Here is a 5609-nt window from a genome sequence, read left to right on the forward strand (position 1 = left end):
TAACCCAGACCTAACCCAGTCCTAACCCAGACCTAACCCAGTCCTAACCCAGACCTAACCCAGACCTAACCCAGTCCTAACCCAGTCCTAACCCAGACCTAACCCAGACCTAACCCAGACCGAACCCAGACCTAACCCAGACCTAACCCAGTCCTAACCCAGACCTAACCCAGACCTAACCCAGTCCTAACCCAGTCCTAACCCAGTCCTAACCCAGACCTAACCCAGTCCTAACCCAGTCCTAACCCAGACCTAACCCAGACCTAACCCAGACCTAACCAAATCCAGTACTAACCCAGACCTAACCCAGTCCTAACCCAGACCTAACCCAGTCCTAACCCAGACCTAACCCAGACCTAACCCAGACCTAACCCAGACCTAACCAAATCCAGTACTAACCCAGACCTAACCCAGTCCTAACCCAGACCTAACCCAGTCCTAACCCAGACCTAACCCAGACCTAACCCAGTCCTAACCCAGTCCTAACCCAGACCTAACCCAGACCTAACCCAGTCCTAACCCAGTCCTAACCCAGACCTAACTCAGACCTAACCCAGACCTAACCCAGACCTAACCCAGTCCTAACCCAGTCCTAACCCAGTCCTAACCCAGAAATAACCCAGACCTAACCCAGACCTAACCCAGTCCTAACCCAGTCCTAACCCAGTCCTAACCCAGACCTAACCCAGACCTAACCCAGACCTAACCCAGACCTAACCCAGTCCTAACCCAGACCGAACCCAGACCTAACCCAGACCTAACCCAGTCCTAACCCAGACCTAACCCAGTCCTAACCCAGACCTAACCCAGACCTAACCCAGTCCTAACCCAGTCCTAACCCAGACCTAACCCAGACCTAACCCAGACCTAACCCAGACCTAACCCAGACCTAACCCAGAAATAACCCAGACCTAACCCAGACCTAACCCAGTCCTAACCCAGTCCTAACCCAGTCCTAACCCAGACCTAACCCAGTCCTAACCCAGTCCTAACCCAGACCTAACCCAGACCTAACCCAGACCTAACCAAATCCAGTACTAACCCAGACCTAACCCAGTCCTAACCCAGACCTAACCCAGTCCTAACCCAGACCTAACCCAGACCTAACCCAGTCCTAACCCAGTCCTAACCCAGACCTAACCCAGTCCTAACCCAGACCTAACCCAGACCTAACCCAGTCCTAACACAGTCCTAACCCAGTCCTAACCAAGTCCTAACCCAGAACCTACCCAGTCCTAACCCAAACCTAACCCAGACCTAACCCAGACCTAACCCAGTCCTAACCCAGTCCTAACCCAGACCTAACCCAGTCCTAACCCAGACCTAACCCAGTCCTAACCCAGAAATACCCCAGACCTGACCCAGACCTAACCCAGACCTAACCCAGCCCTAACCCAGACCTAACCCAGACCTAACCCAGACCTAACCCAGAAATAACCCAGACCTAACCCAGACCTAACCCAGACCTAACCCAGACCTAACCCAGTCCTAACCCAGACCTAACCCAGTCCTAACCCAGACCTAACCCAGACCTAACCCAGACCTAACCCAGACCTAACCCAGAAATAACCCAGACCTAACCCAGACCTAACCCAGTCCTAACCCAGAAATACCCCAGACCTGACCCAGACCTAACCCAGACCTAACCCAGCCCTAACCCAGACCTAACCCAGACCTAACCCAGACCTAACCCAGAAATAACCCAGACCTAACCCAGACCTAACCCAGTCCTAACCCAGTACTAACCCAGTCCTAACCCAGACCTAACCCAGTCCTAACCCAGACCTAACCCAGACCTAACCCAGTCCTAACCTAGACCTAACCCAGTCCTAAACCAGACCTAACCCAATCCTAACCCAGTCGTAACCCAGACCTAACCCAGTCGTAACCCAGACCTAACCCAGTCGTAACCCAGACCTAACCCAGTCGTAACCCAGACCTAACCCAGTCGTAACCCAGTCCTAACCCAGTCCTAACCCAGACCTAACCCAGACCTAACCCAGACCTAACCCAGTCCTAACCCAGTCCTAACCCAGACCTAACCCAGTCCTAACCCAGACCTAACCCAGACCTAACCCAGTCCTAACCCAGACCTAACCCAGTCCTAACCCAGTCCTAACCCAGTCCTAACCCAGTCTTAAACCAGTCCTAACTCAGACCTAACCGAGACGTAACCCAGACCTTATCCAATTCAGTCCTAACACAGTCCATATTCATTTTTTTTTTTTTTTTTTTTTTTTTTTTTTTATTTCTGTTTTAGATACCGAAGGAGATCCTTGGATAGGCACCCATGCCTCAGAAGAATATATGGGTAGTTTGGGAATCTGACTCACCATACCCCACAAGTGTCTCATCCGTCTTTACTCATTCAGACACCACTCATGCCAACAAGCATCCCGGGACGCAGGCGAAACTGCTCTCCGCATTACTTCACCTAACCAATTCTAAACTAGCCCTAACGCAGTTCCAATACAGTCATTACAAAATGGGCTAGGTCTGGGCCAGTGTTGCGGGGGTTTGGGGCGCGCAGACCCCAGTCAGCAAAACGAATTCAATATGATGCTGTTCAATTTAATATGATACCGCTATTACAAAGGGGGTTAGGTCTGGGCTAGTGTAGCGGGGGTCTGGGGGGCGCAGACCCCTGTCAGCAAAACGAATTCAATATGATGCTGCTCAATTTAATTTGATACCGCTATTACAAAATGGGTTAGGTCTGGGCTGGTGTAGCGGGGGTTTGGGGGGCGCAGACCCCAGTCAGCAAAACGAATTCAATATGATGCTGTTCAATTTAATTTGATACCGCTATTACAAAATGGGTTAGGTCTGGGCTAGTGTAGCGGGGGTTTGGGGGGCGCAGACCCCAGTCAGCAAAACGAATTCAATATGATGCTGTTCAATTTAATTTGATACCGCTATTACAAAATGGGTTAGGTCTGGGCTAGTGTAGCGGGGGTTTGGGGGGCGCAGCCCCCCATTCAGCAAAACGAATTATGTACGATGCTGTTCAATTTAATATGATACCACTATTACAAAGTGGGTTAGGTCTGGGCTAGTGTAGCGGGGGTCTGGGGGGCGCAGACCCCTGTCAGCAAAACGAATTCAATATGATGCTGTTCAATTTAATTTGATACAGCTATTACAAAATGGGTTAGGTCTGGGCTAGTGTAGCGGGGGTTTGGGGGGCGCAGCCCCCCATTCAGCAAAACGAATTATGTACGATGCTGTTCAATTTAATATGATACCACTATTACAAAGTGGGTTAGGTCTGGGCTAGTGTAGCGGGGGTCTGGGGGGCGCAGACCCCAGTCAGCAAAACGAATTCAATATGATGCTGTTCAATTTAATTTGATACCGCTATTACAAAATGGGTTAGGTCTGGGCTAGTGTAGCGGGGGTTTGGGGGGCGCAGCCCCCCATTCAGCAAAACGAATTTAGTACGATGCTGTTCAATTTAATATGATACCGCTATTACAAAGTGGGTTAGGTCCGGGCTAGTGTTGCGGGGGTCTGGGGCGCGCAGACCCCAGTCAGCAAAACGAATTCAATATGATGCTGTTCAATTTAATATGATACCGCTATTACAAAGGGGGTTAGGTCTGGGCTAGTGTAGCGGGGGTCTGGGGGGCGCAGACCCCTGTCAGCAAAACGAATTTAGTACGATGCTGTTCAATTTAATTTGATACCGCTATTACAAAATGGGTTAGGTCTGGGCTAGTGTAGCGGGGGTTTGGGGGGCGCAGCCCCCCATTCAGCAAAACGAATTAAGTACGATGCTGTTCAATTTAATATGATACCACTATTACAAAGTGGGTTAGGTCTGGGCTATTGTAGCGGGGGTCGGGGGGGCGCAGACCCCAGTCAGCAAAACGAATTCAATATGATGCTGTTCAATTTAGTTTGATACCGCTATTACAAAATGGGTTAGGTCTGGGCTAGTGTAGCGGGGGTTTGGGGGGCGCAGCCCCCCATTCAGCAAAACGAATTTAGTACGATGCTGTTCAATTTAATGTGATACCGCTATTACAAAGTGGGTTAGGTCCGGGCTAGTGTTGCGGGGGTCTGGGGCGCGCAGACCCCAGTCAGCAAAACGAATTCAATATGATGCTGTTCAATTTAATATGATACCGCTATTACAAAGGGGGTTAGGTCTGGGCTAGTGTAGCGGGGGTCTGGGGGGCGCAGACCCCTGTCAGCAAAACGAATTTAGTACGATGCTGTTCAATTTAATTTGATACCGCTATTACAAAATGGGTTAGGTCTGGGCTAATGTAGCGGGGGTTTGGGGGGCGCAGCCCCCCATTCAGCAAAACGAATTAAGTACGATGCTGTTCAATTTAATATGATACCACTATTACAAAGTGGGTTAGGTCTGGGCTATTGTAGCGGGGGTCTGGGGGGCGCAGACCCCAGTCAGCAAAACGAATTCAATATGATGCTGTTCAATTTAATTTGATACCGCTATTACAAAATGGGTTAGGTCTGGGCTAGTGTAGCGGGGGTTTGGGGGGCGCAGCCCCCCATTCAGCAAAACGAATTTAGTACGATGCTGTTCAATTTAATATGATACCGCTATTACAAAGTGGGTTAGGTCCGGGCTAGTGTTGCGGGGGTCTGGGGGGCGCAGCCCCCCAGTCAGCAAAACGAATTTAGTACGATGCTGTTCAATTTAATTTGATACCGCTATTACAAAATGGGTTAGGTCTGGGCTAGTGTAGCGGGGGTTTGGGGGGCGCAGCCCCCCATTCAGCAAAACGAATTAAGTACGATGCTGTTCAATTTAATATGATACCACTATTACAAAGTGGGTTTGGTCTGGGCTAGTGTAGCGGGGGTCTGGGGGGCGCAGACCCCAGTCAGCAAAACGAATTCAATATGATGCTGTTCAACCCCTCGGGAATTTTTAATTTCTGTTTTATTCACCGTAATGCTCATGGAACGTACTTTCATATTCTTGTTTTTTGCTTCACGAAAATTTTTGTACACTAATTACTTTTTAATAGGAAAACGTGCAACGGCAAACTCCTTCCTAGGGTCACTGGGAAGATGACATTGACAAAATATGTTAAGATCAGCCGCCCCTATGCGTAAAGTATGTCGTTTTTCCATTTTTTCGATCCGGAGCGACACCAACATTGTGTTGCAATTTTAAACTGCGCGGTTAAACGGCGGGCCAAACAGTCGGTGGTTTATGCAACAGCAACCATCAAACTAGTAGGAGAATACACGCCCGTGATAGTATAGGAGATTCCCACTGTCCCTATCTTTTTTTTTATCTCGGACATATATATACCGGCTTATCGTCAATAACTCGAAAACCAGCACGTTAAGGCCAATTTTCGTCTATACGATTCTTATGCAGTTTTAGATTCTCTACACGGTCCACTGATCGTTTTATTTTTTTGTCGAATTTTGAGAATTTTTTTTTTTTTTTCTCGAAAACGAGCTCGACGACCTGCACTTTTGACGACGCCATCGTGTTCCCCGGATTTTTTCCTGCAAGATAGCGTGTCTATTTTTTGTCCTACGACGATTTTTGACGCCGGAGCGGTGTTTCGGAGCAGAGCGGACTTAGAAACTTTCGCGCGTCGACCGCCGGACCGATCGCT

Source organism: Colletes latitarsis, unplaced genomic scaffold (assembly GCF_051014445.1).
Source record: "Colletes latitarsis isolate SP2378_abdomen unplaced genomic scaffold, iyColLati1 scaffold0066, whole genome shotgun sequence".
NCBI lineage: Eukaryota > Metazoa > Arthropoda > Insecta > Hymenoptera > Colletidae > Colletes > Colletes latitarsis.